The sequence below is a fragment of the Dermacentor silvarum genome, chromosome 4 (assembly GCF_013339745.2).
Source record: "Dermacentor silvarum isolate Dsil-2018 chromosome 4, BIME_Dsil_1.4, whole genome shotgun sequence".
NCBI classification, from domain to species: domain Eukaryota; kingdom Metazoa; phylum Arthropoda; class Arachnida; order Ixodida; family Ixodidae; genus Dermacentor; species Dermacentor silvarum.
In genome coordinates this window covers 13834939-13855632 of record NC_051157.2, presented here as the reverse complement: position 1 = coordinate 13855632, position 20694 = coordinate 13834939, and the positions used below count along the sequence as shown (strand labels likewise).

The 20694-nt window shown below is 47.9% G+C and overlaps 1 protein-coding gene across 2 annotated transcripts in view; it reads left to right on the top strand.

Moving 5' to 3' along the window:
- The first annotated feature begins 285 nt into the window (after window positions 1–285).
- LOC119449474 (rho guanine nucleotide exchange factor 17) overlaps window positions 286–20694 on the top strand; it is a 157390-nt gene continuing 136981 nt past the window's right edge. Inside the window, exon 1 of one of the 2 annotated variants that reach the window (XM_037712656.2) lies at window positions 286–614. The gene's annotated coding sequence lies outside the window, so the exon portion shown is untranslated. The remainder of the gene's footprint in view (window positions 615–20694) is intronic. The other variant, XM_049665234.1, reaches the window with a different exon arrangement.

Sequence of the window (20694 nt, the reverse complement as noted above, 5' to 3'; positions counted from 1 at the left end):
GGGCGAGTGCCGAAAGTGCTCTAGTGCCAGGTTCCTTCTTTCCCCGCCAGTGGGCGCGTCCCGCGTGGAACGCGTTTAGGAGCGAGCATCGTGTGGGCGGGTGAGCAGGCGCGTGGCGGCGATGGCCGGTCGAAGCGGACGCTGGCCCCAGTGCGGTGGCGCCATCTCTGTGCCACGGTAATTACCAGCGGCGCGGCGCCATGCTGCCGATGCTGCTGCCAGCGGCCCCACCGTCCGCCGTGGTCGTCTCCGAAACAGCAGCCTGTTGCTGCTGCCGCTCGGCGTGAAAAACAAAAAGGGGCGACGCTGCTCTCGCGTTTCGAACCGCTGGTTCGCGCAGCATCATCAGCGGAGGAGAGCAGCTCCGACGCCAGCGGCCATGGTGCTGCGACAGCCTCCGCCGCCGCGCATCGTCGTCGCCGTCGTCGCCGGGACAGCCGCGCCGTCGCGGGGCTGCCGCGGATGACCGCCCCGACCCCTGCAACCTGTTGATTCCAGCCGCCGCTCCGACGCCGATCGACGACTGCTGGTCCCGCCTTCTCGGCTCGCTCGCCCGCTGTTTGCTGCTGCTGCTGCTGTGCTCCCGGACGACCCGTTCTGCCGCGCCGAGCCCCGTACGTTCTTCTTCTCTCCTTGTCCCTGTTTCGAGTTTTTTAGGCGACTGCTGCCGCAGCAAGAACGCCCTGCAATGCTGCGCTGTCGGAGTGTGTACGCGTGCCGTGCCCGTGCGATGTCCGACGACGACCGCGCGCGGCCGCCTCTCCGCCGCCGTGCAACTCTTTTGTGCACCGACCTGTTGCTCGCCTCCTTGGGCGCTGCTTTTCCAGATCCGCGCGCGACGCGGTTCGAGGAGCGCGACCGCGTTGCCACAGATAGCAGCAGCTTCGCTTTGGTATTTCTAGACGTTGCCTATAGCCGACGGCTACACTACCCTCTGTATTCCTCGTACTGCGATCGCGTTCTGTACAATACTTGCTCCCCCGAAGCAACAGGTGGTCACACAGAGTTGCACGTTTATGCTGCTGCCGTCCGTTTCGGTTATTTTCCATCGTAACTTTTTCCGTAAGAGGGAACGTTCGGAAGTCACTCGGGGATGAACACGGACGTGATCGGCTGACATGGAGAATTTGCATATTGATTGCTCCAGTGGCGGTTACCTTGACGGAAAGAAAGACTTACAGAAGCTTCCTGATCGATGCTCTCCGCAGTATTGATCTTTGAGCCTTGCATACTTCTCAGAAAGACGGAGCAACGAGCAGCAAGCGCGACACATTGACTCCTGTCGCGCTGTACATAACACGCGTGTTGCTGCTTGTTTAGACGACTCTCCGTTAGCTTCGCAGAACCTCCATCCGCGATGCGCATCTGTCATTAGTCTTGAACTTCCGCTAGCAAAAAGAAGGCCGCGCCACGTTAGTTTGCCGCACGAAACCGCAATTACCGGTGGTCATTCCACATTCCCTGCGAGTCGCTGGAAAATGAAAGGCGTGTATTGTTGAAGCTCTGGTCGGAGTGACGTGGTTCGCGTCTTCACGACCTTGTAACTTTGCATGCTGGATAAACTCGCACTATTAAAGAGCTAAATACACATAACTTACAACGATTGTTTAAGTTTCAGTACATATAGTACAACATGGCTTCTTTTTCTCCGGCCAGTTTCCTTTATGCATATTACTTTTATGCATATTACTCTTTATGCATATTAATTGCCATAATCTATTTGACGTTATAAACGCAAGTAACGGTTCTAGTTGCTTGCTTGTTGCAAGTCAGGTTTCTGTGGAAATAACTCTCTTCGTTGGACTCAACTGCCGATCTTCTATTGCGCGTTGCATACGGCCCCGCTTTTGGGCTGAAGTTAGCTGGAGCGCACATATATCTCTATAAATGAGTTCGTTAAAAGCATGAAACGCTCTTGTGCGTCGAGAGCCAGGCTTCAGCCTAGCTCTCGCAAAATCCGCCGATGTTACGGCGCTCGTGCTATAACGTGTATAACAGGGTGCCGCGGGAGCCGCAGTTATCTGTGAATTGGTGCTATAAATTTTACAGGGGTCGATGCAATAGTCTTAGACGTGGGGTTGCCATTGGCCCCCCGGCATAACCCTGAGTCGCAGTACACTCTGACTGTACTGCATGAATCGCCGTATAGGTATAAACGCGTGCGCAAGCGAAGCAGTTAACTAGAATGTTGCGAAACGTTCGTTACTTCTAATCATTTCTCTTGCTATGTTTCACCTTGTGCCCGACGCTTCCACCGACCGTGTCTTCGACGTTTCTTTAGTTCTGCTTCCGAGCTGCCTTCCTTTTCAAACAGTTTTAGCGCTTACCCTGTGTATTCAAGTACATGTGCAACGCAGAGATGCCCTCCTTGCCCAACCGCTGAACCGAACTGAATGAAAAAAAAAAAAAAAATGTTGAATTGAGAGGCGGCTATGTAGTAGGAAGGCGGGAGTTTCTAGGAACTCGGGAGCGACTGAGCACTGGGGGCGACTCTTCCAGCCTTAAATGTCGTTGGCTAAACGTCACGAAGACGTCACCACATAGGCGGTCACGCGACGTAGTAGAGCCAACGTGATCCACGAACAAATAGCGCAGCACCGATTGGTTGCCGACGATGCAAATTCACCGCGCGGAAACAAAACGAGGACGAGAAGAACGTGAACGAGGACAAGCGCTGACTTCAAACTAAATGTTATTTCTTGAAAACACAAGAAATATTATACATGCACACACATATCTGTAATCAAAGAATCGTGTGTTCACGACGCACCTCGAATCTTCCGCAGAAACCATAACTAAATAAGCTAAATAAACAAACAAAAGCATAACTAAGTAGACGCGGAACGGCCTTCGCATTCCAAATACACAAGGAGGAAGAGGAGGAGGAGGAGATTTGAATGAAGAGAAAGCAGGAGAGGTCGGCCTGGAGAGCATGTCTCTAGCCTGCTACTCCTCACTGGGGTAAGGGGAAGTGGGAGATACAGGGAGAGGTAGGTGGTAGGCGATTATGATATATGGTACAATAAGCGACTATACACGGTGTTTCATTTTAGAGGCACAACATTTTTAAAAATTGCCTGTGGCAGATAGCACAATTATAATTTTTGATCTAAACTACTTAATGAGGCGGCCATTACTCCCACTAGAAATCAAAACGCCTAATTGAATAATTAACATAATTACGCTAATTAACTTCTTAATTAAATATTTTACGACACATCTTTCAATCTACGAATTATAGCCGCTGAGTTCGCAAGGCGTATCGTACGACTTGGAACGAATTCTCAGGACTGAATCAGTTTCGAGATATTAATTTTTAATGTGCCCGACGAAATGCATGTGCCTTGCATGTGTCTTGCTATGTTTGCATGCTTGCTATGTTGCAGTTAACTTTGTGCTTCAATGCATAAAACAGCGTTTTCCTCAAAAAGTTAACTGGAACACCCATGCATTTCGTCGGACACTTTGAAAATGAATGTCTCGAAACTGGTTGAGTCCTGAGAATTCGTTCCAAATTATAGCCGCCTTGCAAACTCAGCGGCTATAATTCTTAGATTGAAAAATGGGCCGTAAAATGATTAATTTAAAAGTTAATTAGAGTTATTATGTTAATTATTCAATAATAATAATAACAAACACATTAGCGCAGATGACAGTGGTTTTCGTGAGGAGCGCAACATTGCTGCTTTGAAGTTTTCCGTCTAGGTTGATCATTACTTTCTTTACAAGCACTTCTCAGCACTAGTTTCTAACACCATTTTTGTGTACGTGTGGTTTTAAAGAATTCTCACAGGCTGTGGTTCGGTGTCGCAGTTACAAATGCCTATTCATTCCTAATAGGAATGGCCAACAGTGCGGCGTGCCATTTGTGCGAGTGCGATGAGACTCTAGATCACCTTCTATGTCAATGACACCCTTCCACGCTCAGTGATGTGCTCTACAAGCTAAACTCAGCCTGTTAGGTAATAGAGCGCTCTCGGAGGAAAAGATCCTGAGACCATGGCCTGTGCATTCTTGCACGCAAAAGGCCACAAAAGCCCTTCTGCACTTCTTCAAGGCTACTGGACTGTACGAAAGCTTGTGACAGCTCCCTCATCGACTGCATCTGCGAATGACTGACTCTTTATTATGTTCCTTCTCTCTCCTTATTATCTATTCCCATTTCCCCTTCCCCAAGTGTACGGTAGCCAACCGGGCACGTCCTTGGTTAACCTCCCTACCTTTCCCTCCCCGTTTCTCTCACAACTGTCTGCATTGGAAAGAAAGGAGCACAAAATAAAGCCTTACTATAACGCAAGGGCAGTCGAGTAGAACAAACAACAGGCGGTCTAATAGAATAGTGGCGTGTGTGCCAAAGTATAAAAACCACACTCGAGGGCAGCTGTTGGTTAGATGAACATTGTGCGAGATTTGTAATTCTTGCTGGCATGGATGAGGCGGATGGATGGAGTTGGCTGGCACAGGACAATGGTATTGGAGATCTTTGGGAGAGGTATTTATACGGCCATGTACTGACCACTACTGCAGCCGCTGCTGTCGGTGATGATGTGCGGTGAGGATTATTCGTTGGGACTTGATAATCGATCAGTTAAATAGCTCAGTGGCTACAGCATGTAACAAAAACACAAGACGGGCCTACAAGTACGTGCGTCTGTCGGTTCGAGCTTTGTACGCGGTGCATCATTTTCCACAAAAGCTTGCACTTTGGAACGACGCCGCGTGGAGTACCAGTGTATTCGGCCAACCTCTTTTGAGACAGATGTCCCGAAACTGTTGCCGTTTGCTGGATTTCAATGAAGTCGACATGACCTTGATAACCGACTAGCTTCAATTAGGCGCAATCGCGGCCTGTGTCCGCAAATTGATAACTAAGACGTTAGTGAAGTCTTTAGTTACCTCTTTCATTGCTGTTTTATTAGAGGGGCAATAAAGAGAAATATTCAGTTCAGGTAGATTGCTGCGTTATACCTCCAACTTGTTAATGCATAATGTGAGAAGTGGCTTGGTAAGTTTGAAAGGACGCTCGCGAAGAAAGTTGGTTAGCAACACTACCGTAACATTTGCACACCGAAAAGCCTCCCGGCCGGTCATGTCCTGTAGGTTTTTGCATCGTCTGGCTATGCAGGCTAGCCAGCTGCTTATAAATATAAAGAGAAACAACAAAAATTGTATCGCATTCGAAAGTCAACAAAGAACGCAATCTCAAAAACTTTCTCTATCTTTCCTCCTCTGAAAGAATCACAATATGCCAAAGCACAGCGGTGTCCATCACTTCAAAACGACGTCATTGGTATACCGTGGCTTGCCCGCAAATTTCAAAAAGCCTAAGTTCGACGTGCAGTTTATCCCGCATAGCAAACAGTCCTTTTCCGCCGAAGAAATGCGGAAAGTTTGCAAAAGTTGGAAGAGAAATGTGATATACAGGGATCACACAAACGACACAAAGAACGGACTCTCTCTCATCCATACATTAAAGCATACACCAAGTATGATAAACACATGTATACCTTTCAAGGACACAACAAAGTATCATAAAAAAATGTATAGACCCGCCGTGGTTCTTTGCGGCTATAATATTGAGGCGCTAAACACGTGGTCGAGGGATCAAATCCCGGTCACGGCGACCACATTTCCACGGGTTAAGTATCCTATAGCTGTCTTGATTAATACAGTGCTTAGAGCGATACAGTGCTTCTTAGGTATACATGTGTTCAAAAAATTATATTACAGGGTCTTACGTGCCAAAACTACGATCGGATTATTAGGCACGTCGTAATGGGAGACTACTGAATAATTTAGGCTACCTGGGGTTCTTTAACGTGAACCTAAATCTAAATACACGTTTCTTTTTTTTTTTCTTTTTTTTTTCGCATTTTGCCCCCGTGGAAATGTGGTCGCCGTGACCGGGATTTGATCCCTCGACCACGTGTTTAGCGCCTCAATATTATAGCCGCAAAGAACCACGGCGGGTCTATACATTTGTTTATGATACTTTGTTGTGTCCTTGAAAGGTATACATGTGTTTATCATACTTGGTGTATGCTTTAATGTATGGATGAGAGAGAGTCCGTTCTTTGTGTCGTTTGTGTGATCCCTGTATATCACATTTCTCTTCCAATACCCGTAGCAGCTTTCCAGGCCTTCAGCCACGCAAACATCTCCACAGATCTTCGTTTTCGTTTTATGCCAACATCCCCTCCCCCCAAATGCATGATGCGCGCCGCGAGTGATACGTTGCAGCTGTATACCGTTGTGTCCAATGCATCATGTAGGGTGCTCTGAAATTGACTTAGCAATATGCAATAAATTTCGCGTTTTTTTCCCGTTAAGGTCCTTTACCTGAAGTATTAAAGCGAATAGTTTTCTTTGGCTTGTTCGCCCGCTTTCGTGGTGGGTGGTTGGTGGTCGGAGGTTGCCGTTCAGAGGATGAAACAAAGGCGCCGACTGAAATTGCGCGCTCGCTCGCGCAGTGGGGCGCGTTCGTAGCCAAACGCCACCTGTCACAGGATAGCTCTTCGAGACGTACAGCACGTGCAGACCACCTATACTGCTGCTAGAGATTGTTCTGGTTAACGGCTCTGTTCTCTACGGAATCACGCAATGAAACAACGAACTCTACCTAAATATTCTTGCTGCAACAAATACATGTCGTCGAGCGCACTGTTCCTTTAAAATGAATTCAAGCGTTCGGCTACCCGCTTACATCGACAATCATCTTCGATGTCCTCTGCAGAAATCTTTTCTTTTCTTTTTGTTAGCATTGGCTATAACACACGGTATAAAATTCCGAAATGAAAACGACGCGCGCCTGCGCTTCGCGCGACGGTTTCGCGGTGAATGGCGAGAGAAGGACGCTCGTCACCGGCAGCAGAACCTCGTTCTTGGCGACACAGAGCAATATCGGCCGCTTCATTTTCAGGCCGCCGGCCGCAGTTGCCGGGTTGGAGAGAAGGAGGAAGGTGCATTTCTTTCGGACGACGACGCTTCCTATATGCGCGCATAATAGCAGCAGGAAACGCACAGCGGTCCCGTGCAACCCACACTATACGGGATTGCATGCACTGCGACGCCCGCATGAAGCGCAGATCGGAGGCCGCCGCGGCCGCGCGCTTCCAGGCAGGGCTGCGTGCTGCTGTGGCGGCTCTTCCCACAGGGACTCGCTCGCTGGGAGGCCCGGGCAGTCTACGCGCTCGTTCGCGGCGCAGAGCATAACCGGCAAGCAGCACACACTTTCCGCCGTGTCATTCTTTTTCATTAATTTTGATCGTTGCCGGCCTTTTTCCGCGTGTGGCTTCGGGCTTGTTCGGTTTCGTTTCTTGATTATTATTTTTTCCCCACTTTCCGCTGCCCTTTGCTTGGCCGGCGATCGGGCTTGATATATACTGGGCTGGATAGGCGGTGGCGGCGCAAAATACGCAGGAGCGTTCGCGCTGTCTCTGCTGCCGTTGTTTCGCCGCCGTTGCGAGGAAAATGCCCACGCAATTTTCCGCAGCCACGCATCCCCAGCGTCGCTGTATACTGGTCATACTGCGCGCGCCTTCAGTGTCCACCGAGGGCTGTTGGCCGCATGCAGTGTGGACTGCGCGTATCCCTACAGAGTTTCCCACGCAAATCACTAGAGAGTATCTGCAGGAGCTTTAGGTATGACAGTTCAGCCAGCATGGGAAAGAATCGGTAGTGCATGGATTTTGCTAAACTTGGTCCTTCTGGCTTGCTCATTTGGCTCGTCCTTGGGGTTTGTTAAATGTTCATTTTTAAAGATATCGCCCTAGAAATGGAACAAACAATTGGCAGTGATTATGCACGTGCACGGAAACATATTGCTTTCATCCGTTTGGCAAAAATGTGATTTCTTGAGTATTTACAAAAATAAAGCGTAATAAATACCGCTTCACAAGAACGTCTGAAGCCACAATCATGGAGATTAGACAAATCCGTGGACTATATACCCATCATTTTCATGATAGCTGAACGATTGAAGCGCCACAATTTCCTCTAGCGTATTTTTGTTGCGAACTCTGCTCGCACCCCTCGCGCCACTGCAGCACAAGAAATTTAAAACCCGAGACATTTCTTGAAGGCCTCCGAGATCTGGAGGCGCGCGTGGTGCTCGCGCGGGCTGATTTCAACAGCCATTCGTTTCTTACCCAGCGGGACGACCATGTCCTTTCGCCATTGCCTTATTAGCACAGGCGTCTCGACAGCTAAAACTATGAGTGCAAAATTTAACATTGCAGCTCATAGTTGCTTGCAATGGAGTTTGTTCTTTTGTGGGCTTACAAGGCCGGTATATAAGTATACTCGCTGAAAAACTTTCCGTGTCAGTAAAGGGAAAGCTACGGGGGCAAAGGGCGCACAAGCGAGAGCGCTTCTGAAAAAAAGTCCCGCACTTTCATCCTGGTTAGTTTAAGAAGGGGAAGAAAAACGTATATAAACACCTTATATACAATCGCTAAATAAGACTAAGTACACCACTGAGTGCTGAAATTGACTTTTTTCGCTGCTTTTCCCTCCCGCGTCTGGGCAATCGCGAAACCGTCGCACGTGGAAGCTGCGTCCATTCAGCGGCTGCTCCAAAAGTGCTGCCAAACGCTGCCGGACTACGTGGCGAGGTAACACACGTGCAGCAACTCCGCCACCGCAGCATTCCCTTTGTTGCCAGAGAAAGTTGACCGCGAGTATAGCGGTGCCTCCCGCTCGGTTCTAAATGCCACTCTTATCATCCACCTTTCACGCTTGGCTGATCCCAATGATAACATTGGCGAAGCGCCGCTCTCACCACTGACGTAGCCCGAAAAGCGCGAAAAATGGCATCGCTTCAAAATCGTGGCCCACGTGGCCGAAGTCTCTCAAGCTGGTGTGTAGTGTAGTGTAGTGTAGTGTAGTGTAGTGTAGTGTAGTGTAGTGGTCATATAGTGTATAGGATTCAAGAGAATTTAGCCACGCTGCAATTCCTGTGTCCCGTAAAATTTTGCGGCCGACTGAACATGGCACAGCGAAGGTCAGCTGTAGCCGCGCGTCTAGTTCAGTGCAATTGCGATACTGATTACAATTTCAATATTATTTGTTTGTACAACATATGGGTAATAGATACTGGACGGTTTCTTATAAGCCAGCGTAGGCAGGCAAACCATGTCAAAGGGCGCTGTTCTGTGCCCATGTCCTGACAGTGTCACTAGGAGAGGGACAACAAGAGCTTTTGTGTTGGTAAATGTAGAGCTGAAAGTTATCGGAGTGAAAGAAAGGTACTATCGCTAAAAAAAGAAAAAGAAAAAAAGAGAAAGGCGCACCCGTGACTGCACTTAGATTTCCCGGTGCATGCGAAGAACTGTCAGTGTTGGTAATCAAACCGGAGCCCCCTACTAAAGTGTCCCCCGGTAACTCGTAAGCCCAGTGGATCTTTGGAACGTTAAATGCCATCCATTATATTTGCTTTGTCTACTTGGTGTCCGTCTACATTTTCGTGTTCATTCGGGTTATTAAACTAGCCATCACGACAACGAGGACTTCATTTTATATATATAATATAGCGCGAGACAGGGGTAATTGGAGATCGCAGGGAGAGGCTTTCGTCCTGCAGTGGACATAAATATAGGCTGATGATATATATATATATATATATATATATATATATATATATATATATATATATATATATTAGTGAAGTAAAGAGTAACAGGAGCCGGTACAGATGTAGTTCAAAAAATAGAAGCACGTAGGAAGAACATAACAATACTTTACTGACGTTTCGGCCGGGGTCCGGCCTTCACCAAGATATATGTATATATATATATATATATATATATATATATATATATATATATATATACATATGCAGAAAGGATGTTCCCATCAGCCGCCTAGGTTTGTGAGTGGTGGCGCTGGCTAACACTCCCAAGGTCAGTTCTAGTTGGAAGACATAAATACCCCAGAAAGTGGATGGGAAAACGGCGTCGCGGTAGCTCAATGGTGAGAGCATCGCACGCGTAATGCGAAGACGTGGGTTCATTCCCCACCTGCGGCCAGTTGTTTTTTCATCCGTTTTCATTTCCATTAATTTATCGTTTCTTTAATTCAATTAGTAAGTACGAGTAATTTCCCCTATGTTGTCCTTGGTGTCACTGTTTGTTGGCTTCTTATGATATGATTAATAAAAATCGGGCCCCTTTGTTCTCGTTCATATATATATATATATATATATATTTCAGTATGGTCTTTCACGCATACATTGTCAGTTGGCAATATTCCGCTTTAATGTTCACGCCATTAAACTAGACAGCTTGTCAACGAGTCCTTCTTAACCTAATTTTCTTTTCGTCGTGCATCCGTCGTCGCTATAGAGGATTACGCTTCACTCTTCGCGATATTAAACCAGCTTAGTCGCCATGTGCTTCTTATTGCTCTTATTATTATTTTTTAGTCTTCCCTTTCACATGTCTATCGTCAGTGGCTAATTCCGCTGGCTTAACGCGCACTTACTTAGTGCCCACCAGCAGCGCTCCTCCCTCCGGCTTCCAGTGGTGAAACCTCGCTGGTTCAAGCGTCCGTCCAGTGCAGTTCTCTTATTTATTTAAGTCTCGCACGACCCGATTACCGCTAAAGTCCGCTGCCGGAGACAAGTTCCAGACAATCGGTGCGCCCTCGCCGAAAGTCTTTTCATCGCGTACGCACTAATACGTGCCTCTGCGCTTGCTTAATTTCTAACGCTTTCTCTATCTCTTTTATATAATTTCTCACAGGCTCAGCCGTTCAATTTTTCCCTCCTCCTCGTCTTCTGTGTTGAGAAGTAGAGAAAGAGAGAGAGGGTGTGTTGCACTTGGAATGGGTGATAGAAAGCCAGTTCTCTTACTATTGGTATATCTGCTCTGACTGTTTTTGCTTTACTTCTTCCCGAACTGCTGGTGCGTGCTCGTGTGAATCTTCTTTCTTTTTCTATTAATCCACCGGCCTGTGCCTTCCTCTGCTGTTCATTTCACAGTGATTTCTACGAAGTGGTGCAAAACAAACCTGACCTGCTTTCGCGACGTCAGAGAGGGGCTTCCTTCTGAGGGGCTTTGGCGAAGTGTTTGTATATCTTCGCGGTACACGCTTTCGATCTTTCCCATCCATGCCTGTCTTCAACTCACTCAGTCAACATTCTTTTCATTTTCTTCTTCTTTTTTAACGCGTCTGTGTGCGTTGCTACGTGTCTCTGTGCGAAAAACACTGTTTCGGAAACGTGTAGCGTTTCTTTCTTCTTCCTTTTCGTCTTTTATTTATCGCATAACAAGTTCGTTTCTTGACTCGTATAAGCGTACGTGCGCTGCTTCTTGCCAGGTGCGGAAAATCATTCGCTATCGCGCGATCAAAGAAAAACATCGGCGTGCTATATACGTGATCTGCAAGTTGGCCGTAGCTTTGGAAGGGTATATTTATGGTTTCGCAAATTGGCGATATTTTTTTGTAGCTGCTGACAGCGCGTCGCAGAAGCAGCGTAAAGAGAAATAGAAATAAAGGAAATAAATGACACTGTATGTTAAGACTAACGCATGTTGTCATGCCGGAGTCGGACGCAAACGGACCTTGTGTATTTTTATGAGAGTCTCTGACGTCACATTTAGGGCGTCAAAGGTTGCCCATATACTGTTGCCGCGGAAACAAGAATCTAGACTCCCCGCGGTGGCTCAGTAACCACGGCGTTCTACTGCTAAGCAGAGGGTCGCGGGTTCGGCTGCCATCCGCGGAAGCCATATTCTGATGTGAGCGGAATGATTAAAAGAGAGAGAGAGAGAGAGAGAGAGAGAGAGAATAAAAAAAGAAAAAAAAATCGAAGCCCCATTCTAGGTGGTTGAACGCGAAGCTTTCGCCCATGCAAACTAAGTCAAAGTCCAAAGCCAACGACCACGCAACGAACCCAAGAAATGCTGGGCGACCCGATGCGATGCATATGTGATTTGATTGCTTGTTTAGGATTGTATTTTTTGAACGTTGAAGTTGAATGAAGACACTGCATAACCGTTATTTTAGACCATGTATCCGTTGCTTACACGCACACACCCACTCTTTCACGGACTGCATGCCTTACCGATACACGGGATCGACCTTACGGGCACGATCGCGCTCGCGCTTACGTTCGCGTACGGCCGCCTCTTCTACCCACCGCGGTGGCTCAGTTATCTAAGGCGTTGCGCTGCTGAGCACGAGATCACGGGATCGAATCCCGGCTGCGGCGACAGCATTTCGTTGGAGGCGAAATGCAAAAACGTCCGTGTGCTTGCGTTGTAGTGCACGTTAAAGAACCCCAGGTGGTCAAAATTAATCCGGAGCCCTCCACTATGGCGTGCCTCATAATCAGAACTGGTTTTGGCACGTTAAACCCCAGAAAGAAGAAGAAGGCAGCCTCTTCTTCTGCCGTGCACTGCACCCGCGACCTACCCATGGTGACGGCGGGGAATGCATTGCGTGACGCGCGTAATGCTATGCAGATATACACAGTTCTTCTGGGTAGCGTGGCCTTGCAGCTCCCATTGTTCTTATCGGTACAACTGCGAATGTAAACTGTAGTGTTCTACGATTGGGTGCGCAGATGCGCAGGCAGTTCCATTGTGTAAGTTGGCTTTCCTGCAGTGCGTTATCGGCGCTCACGGACGAATCAGTGAGATGTAGCAAGCTTCGCTTTAAAAAGAAAAACATGCAGGTCCCAACGCAGTAGCAACACGAGCACAGCTTCGTCGCCTGCAGCCGTCTGCATGTCAAGAGGACGAATGCCATCCCTATGATGCTTGTCGAGGGAAGAATGTTTATGATATGTGTGTGGGTGTGCACAGAACAGTGCGACACGCGTCTAAATGCATTTAAGACTTCGTACCCCTTGTGTCATAGTGGCGCACATCCATTCTCGGGGATTGGCCAAGAATGGGCGCATACCTATAGTAGTTGCACACAGCTGGACATTATATGCCGAAGATGTCTGTTTGGGCGCATACCCAGTGATGCCATGACCAGTCACCCAAGTTGTCTACTCGGCCAGACAGTAGCCAGCAACAAGTTGTGTATTCGGGCACATGGGCAGTGGCCGAATATTTCTACTTGGCAATACAGCAGCCAGCACACACAGAGTGGCCCAAGTTGTCTATATATATCCGCAAATATATCCGGCAAGGAAACGACGACGAACGCCAAACCTCGAGGAAAAGGCGAAGAAAGCTTCGTTTGGAAGCGCTCGTGATTTTGCAACACGTTAACGAACCCCAGGTGGTCGAAATTATTACGGAGCACTTCCCTCTCACCGTTGCTGGCACATCGTTGAACCTGACGGGAAACCGCTGTGGGCCTAAGCGAAATCCTGCGAGCACTTCGCTGCATTTGCTTTTCTCTCAGTTTCCTTTTGTTTCCTTTCTCGCGGCGTGAATTAATGCACTCACAGGGTATTTGCCACAGGATACACGTGTCCCTCTTCAATAAACATATTTGATAGGTGTAATTAGATATATTTGCCACATTTCATAATAATCATTTCATAAAACATGTCATCGACAATTACCTACCAAGCATAAGATAAATGGCCAATAGCATTAAAGTCGCCAATCATCTCTAAAGTATGGATGCACCGCTAATATTTATGTTTCCTTTCTCGCGGCGTGAAATAATGCTGCGACTGTCTGCTTGTTCGCGCGCGCACGTTTTGCGTGGTCGCATGACTTGCGCGGGTAATGCGTGTACACTGCATATGCCGCGTATTGGACAACGTGTATTTATAGTTCACTGTACTATTGCATTGTCACCTACCATCTACGTGTCCCTTTCCCTGTCCCCCCCCCCCCCCCCCCCCTTACCCCAATGAGGAGCCGCAGGCTAGAGACACCCTCTACCGGCCGACCTCTTTCGCACACTTCGGCATGCGCCTGCTCACGTCTTTCTCACAGCTGTTTCTTTATGGCCAGTAACGGACGAGGAATTTATTTTCGGGCGACTTCTGTCTTTTTCTTTCTTTTCTTGTGCTTAAGGCAGGCACTTTTTCCTGTTGACCCGTAACAAAATTTGAGCCTCAACTCAGGAGCACAGTTCAGTCATCGTGCTCATTCGTCTTGGTGCGAGTGACTTACCGCGATGTTTTCTGAAGATGCGCTCATCACTTACGTTGCTCCCCCTCTTAAAGTGCGCGCTTTGATTCGAGTACTTTGTAGGCCTACACATTTTTTTTTTTTTGTAATGTCGAAGACTTAAGTTGCCCACGTTGCTCGTTCCTCTTTTTTTTTTTTCTTCTTTCTTCGTTTTGCTCCTTTGTGATGCGTCGTTCAAGTAACCCAACTTCAGGGGAAGTGCCGCGCTGTCAACTTGAGAGGGCCCTTTCAAAGAGATGCGCGGCTGTAAACTAAAATAAAAACAAACGGATACGCACGCGACCTTGCGCGCACGTCGCTGCACCCGCGTTCATCTCTATCCATAATTACGCGTCACGCCGTGCTTTACTGTCTATTATTGAAATTACATACGCGCGAGCGCCCACTGTTCTCGGAAAGCCGCCTGTTCTGTGTTTTCGCTAAATGCCAGCAACACTGTGTGTATATAAACACGGGAGGCTTCAGTCCTAATGAGCACGCATCTTTTGGCATTCCTCAGCCTTTGGTTCTTTATTTTATGTGCGCGTTTAATTTTCGCTTCGCATTTCGTTGAACCCAGTGTTCAGAGAACGGCACGGAAGCTTCTCGGAAGACAGCCCTCGCATATGTATACGCGCGTGCCTCCAGCTGCCAACTCGCTTGTGTGGCTCGGCGACGCGTTGGTGATGGAGTGGGCCGCGTTGACTTCTCACGCGTGTAATAAAGATGTAGCGGAGGACGTTAAATATGGCTCATGCATTGAAACTCCTTGGGAGGATGGAAATGATTATAAGTGTCAGTCACTTCAAAAGCAGATCGTATATTTCGGCAGACGTATGACGCTCCTGTATAGAGGAATGTTTCGATGCAGGTTACGTTAGCGATGGGACATCAAAGCATCCTCTGGCAGCTTCTTGTAACGGCTGGCCTAGTGAGATTTTGCACTACTGGCTTCCTTTTCTTAGCGATCGGCGTGGCCGATTAATGTCGCACTTGGCTTTCACAAAAGAAAATGATATACAAGGCGTCGTGAATTCGTCTCTTTGATAACGTGGTAGGCGTAGCTACTGGTATACAGACTTGACAACTGGTCGTAACGGCGTCTGAGTGCGTGGCCTTTGACAATTCTAGCGTCCAGAGTAAGAACTACGTAACCGATCTACATTGAACTTAATCACTCGCGCAGATGCTGGCGGCTCCTGGCCATCGGAAACCGCATAGCGAAAAGCGTTTAATGCGATTTAACATTTCCTTTGGGACAACGATGCAATGGGCATATACTTAGTTGCCGCGCTGATGTGCGCTTTATTGCGATATAGCAATTATATGGACATTGCAGGTGTATTTTCGCCATCGTTGTGATGTTCCCTGTGAAGTTCATCTGCGGTAAGAATGAGCAGTCCGTGCACAGTGTGCTGCAGATGCGAGGGAAAGCGGGCGAGAGCGAGCCGAGAAGGATGGTGGCTTGATGCGGCGCGGTCTTCCTGCACGCTCAATGTTTTGGAGGTCACCTGATCAAGCACGCGCGTCTCCTGCTCTAGTACGGCCGTGCCTGCGCATGGTTGTCAGCGTGCCGTACCAACGCCTCCTAAAACTTAAGTTTTAGGAGGCGTTGGCCGTACCTTGGAGGTAATCTGCGGCGGGTGCAAAAGTAAAGGGCGAGCCGAGATGTCTGGTGGGTTCATGCGCGCGGTCTTCCCCCGTGCCTAGTGTTGGAGGCCGTGTAATCTAAATTTAGGAGACGCGTTGAAGCGCGCGGCATCACGAAGCTTTCGCTTTCCGTTGCCGGCGTTCTTCACCCGCCAGCTTTGCGATAGCGAGTGCTCGGAATCATCGACTCATATGTGTTTACAGGTTTGGTGTGCTCGAGTGACACCATGCTCGCTAATTGAATTAGTAAGCGAACGTTTACTGCAATTTATACGGCCGATAAAACTATCATCATCATCACCAGCCTATATTTATGTCCACTGCAGGATGAAGGCCTCTCCCTGCGATCTCCAATTACCCCCGTCTTGCGCTAGCGTATTCCAACTTGCCGCCTGCGAATTTCCTAACTTTCTCATCCCACCTGGTTTTCTGCCGTCCTCGACTGCGCTTCCTTTCTCTTGGTATCCATTCTGTAACCCTAATGGTCCACCGGTTATCCATCCTACGCATCACATGACCTGCCCAGCTCCATTTCTTCCGCTTAATGTCAACTAGAATATCGTCTATCCCGGTTTGTTCTCTGATCCACACCGCTCTCTTCCTGTCTCTTAACGTTACTCCTAAGATTTTTCGTTCCATCGCTCTTTGTGCGGTCCTTAACTTGTTCTCGAGCTTCTTTGTTAACCTCCAAGTTTCTGCCACATATGTTAGCACCGGTAGAATGCAATGATTGATAAAACTATATACGAACGTTATTTCGTCTAATCGTCGAATATTTTGCTATTGCTATGATCGCTTCGACTTTTGTGCGAAAGTGTGTTGCTTCGTAAAGTATAACTATACACTTAGTGAACGCGCACTGCATGCATGCAACGTACATCAGCGGGTATCATGATGTATGCCGACTGCCACGTTTTGTATGCACGTATGTACGCGTGTGTTCACATTCTCATCTGTGAAGCCGTACATCTATGACCTCATGGAGAAATCAAGTGCTATTTTTAACTCTCTGGGTGCCTGGTTTACTCATGTTGTGGCGTTCCTTTCCCCCTTTAACATTGTTACTCTTTCTCCCCCAAGGCTATACGCAATGGGGATTTGCGGTCATGACGCTGAGGTGACCAGATTTCTCTCCTTTTAGTCATTTTAGTAATACGAATAATAAAGAAGGTAATTGCAGAACGATACCATAATTAGTCGTTCGCAGTTCATGGCAATAAGTCTTCGGTTTCCAACTAATGAGGGACATTTATGAGCCTTTTTAATAATTGGTGGCGACACTATTGCAAGATATAGCAGCAAGGAGTAATTGATGTCGATCATATGAGATCGCGGAAGGTAACGAACGCGCAAGTCGACAACATATTACATCTGCGTACTCTGCACACCTTCTTATGAATTGTTGAACTCGCGTATGTGTAAGGTGGGTTGTCCAACTAAGTACCAAAAAAAAGGGGGGGAAAAAAAGAAAGAAAGAAGGAAAGAAAGAAAGCGTGATCAAGAGAGGCATAATGCACACAATCGATTTGTAGAAACAAGAAAACCTGTAGAAACAAAGGACGCAGTCTCGCTCTCCATTCATGCTTGAAAGCTTATCGAGTCCAGCTACTTGTCATCCAGGCTGCCACAGTCTTCGCAGCAGTTGTATACATATGTACGTTCAAGTCGTTGGTTGTTATGGGCCCTTTATGCTCATTTCGCCCGTCATAAGTATTTCACCTACTTAATATCCAGCTCTTTCCGTTCTGTTTCTTCGCGTTTGAATATCGTTACCTGATCTGTCTTCCTTGGATGCTTCCCCCCCCCCCCCCTCCCCACTCCCCTCGGCCTCCTGCTGCGATAGGGTCGTTTTGTCCGTGTAGTTAACGAACTGGGTCGATGACGGGTGAGGCCATGAACCCAGGATCTTTGCCTCTGGAAAAAGTCGACCGGCCAGGTGGCTGAGCGCGCTCCGAAGAGACTGACCTTGGACTTCGAAACGGGCGCAGTAGCAGAGGAAGTGCTCGATTGCATCTTCACAGATGCATTCGTCGCATATATCGGGTCGCAAGCCATTCCACTGAGGAAGGAATGCGAATTTGTGAAGGCTACCCGCAGCAGTGTAGTGTGTCACCGGGAGAGGGCCGATGTTAACGAAACTTTCTATACTTCCTTTTGTTATTATTATCCTACGTTGCTTCAGTAAACTTCAGTTAGCGCATTGCTTGTCCGGACCTCTTCCTTGTATACCTCTGTCTAACTTTCGGGGTCTTGAGAACTTTCTCTGTACCGTTCGCATTTCCGCAGAACTGATTTGCCACAATTCTCTCAGTGTTGTTGAGGTGACGTGGGCCTCCGTCGTGAGTGGCCAACAACACCGGCAACAAAAGACGCAAGCCAGCGCGCGCGCACGATCGAAGGAGGAGCAGCAGCGCACGAAGCCTTTCCGCATCTCCCGAAGTGCGCTCCCTCATGAGAGAAACGGAAGAGCTCGTTTCTCAACGCGTGGCCGAGCTTGTATGCGCTCACCGTCTCCTGTCCTCGCCGTTTCGTATCTTTATCGTTTTTCGCTGCCGTTATTATTGCCCGTTCAGTCCGCGCGGTGTGTCGCCCGCATTGTCGCGCCGCGGAGTGATTAATGGCGCGGTCGGTGCGCGGCCTTCCGCGGCGGTGGTGGTGCTTCTCGAACGAAGAAGAGCACGTCGCGTCTCCCCTCAAGCCGGAAGGAGGGCCCAATTTGTCTCCCGCCAGTATGTAAAAACGCGCCCGCCCGGCCGGCCTCCCCGCTAACACTGTGCACGTCACCTCCGCAGATCGGTGCAGCGTGGCGAGAAGCTGTATATAGGCGCTGGCGTTTAAAGCTGTATACCAGCGCGGAGCCCTTGGCGCCGTGCTTGCGTATATACTTCGCGCGTATACTTACAGTTTCGTAACACGCCAAACTTTAAATGCGATAGCATTTTCTGTACCCATACGCCTCCCTGTTTCCTATTTCTGACTGTATAGCTATCTGTCCTCGACGCGGTGCCAACTTAAACTACTCATAGGCCCTTTGTCGAAATAATTAGCCTCCATAATCAGTGTAATGCAGTTGTGCGCAAAATATGTTAAACGCAATATTAGTTTATCTTTTCTTTCTTTAGCTATTTGTCCGTTTGCTTTGCACGCATCGCTGTGGGACGCTGCCTACTTGATATTTAGAAACAGAAACGCCGTGCATGGGAACACAGTGGCTGAAACACCGTGTGCTGTAAATGCGCACCCTGATGCGGCAGCAGTGCGGTCGAATTCGCGAATCTTTGTGTGTACTGCTTTTTATATTACTATTTATTCTTCTTAATTTCCTTCTCTTTCCTCTCTCTTTCAATTTCGGCCGCGGGAAAGTTCAGGTGTCCACCGTAAGGTGAGACAGCTATAGACGATGCCCGCGGATTTCCTGTTTATTTTTGGTTTTAGGCCAATCAGTTACTCCTCGTCGTCGCACACTAGGCGAGCCGTTCACACGTACGCGGGTTGGCCATTCATTATAACGAATACGCTTTATAGCGGAGTCGGCTGGCCAATGACAAGCAATTTTTACGAACCAGTAAGTACTGCGAATTCGTTCCCGAATTTTATAGGAAAGTTGCAGATGTGCAGCATTTAGCGCGCAGCTTTAAGGCGGCGCACAAACTTCCCAAGTTAATTAACTTGCGAAGGCTTCGTAATTGGCCGATCATGAAGTTCTGAAGGCTCTAGAATTCGTGAAGCTGGCACATTCACCCTTCGGTCCGATATGTAATATACCTTGCTACTAGTGGTGTGCAAATATTCTAAATTACGAATACGAATCGAATAGTTCTTGCTGTTTGATTCGAGGATTCACGATTTGAAAGTGTAGAACAATCTTTTATGTTCGATTATGAGGGATAACATTTCTTATTGGATTCTTGGTGAAGAGAGTACAATGCAATTGGCGACTGTTCCGAATGATTCTATTGCAGAAGAGCCGCGGTTGTTGCGCAGATGCACCGGTTCTTGAGAGAACGCGCGGGCAGATAACTCATCCTCAATATTTTCCAGTCAGTAAATAAGAACGCCGGGCTTTTGGCAGCCTACATGCCGATGTCTTGTCTCTAGTTAGGCAAAGCAGTTTATTGTTCGGTCAGACTCACTAGCTTCGCGTTCCTTCAATGAACACTACACTGTACGTACATCTGGTGCTGTTCCGTTGCTTCATTGCCGTCTTTTTCGTGTGGTGCCAGATAATTGAAACGAGTTGCGTTTCATTTTTGGCTCCTCAGTTGACCGGACGTCCAGTTGAGAACGGTATTACGTGTATGAAACAAATAATGTAAGTTATTTTTAATTTTTATTATATTATATTTATCTTTTCTTTTTTTTTTCGCCAGGCGGACAACACGCAAGCTTTATGATTACCTTTGTTTAAAAATGACAAAATATTCGTTATTCGATTCGATATTCAGAGGTCCTTGCTCTCGTACATTCGCACAAGATTCAATTCGTTGGCTGTCGCATTTAACTGTCGGATCATTGACTCTCGTGACTCGCTACTGAATTGATGGCTATACCGCGATGAGAAAATTTTGGCTACCGAATCGTTGGCTTTTGCGAGTCGCGATCTTGCAATTAGCAATCTCTTGCTGTCACAATTGGCTCTATAATCGTTGGCTGATATGACTGGCTACTAAACTGTTACTGCCCATTTATTTGTTCGGCTGTCGAGATTAATAGCACGCGGGTAGCGTCCAGTCGCGAGCCGCAATCGCGTGCGGACAGCTATGCGAATTCGACCACCGATTAGCCGATGAGAACTGTGCAGCTTCCGTTGCGCTGCAGCCTTTTCTGGACGCGGATTATGCGCAAGGAGCGCGCGCGGTTGGGCATGCTTGGAAAGAGGAGCGTTTCGCAACCGTTTGCCGCGCCAAGCCGGCGGCGAGCGAGCGACTTCCCCTTGCCTCCTCGCGCGTTTCTCAACGAGAGC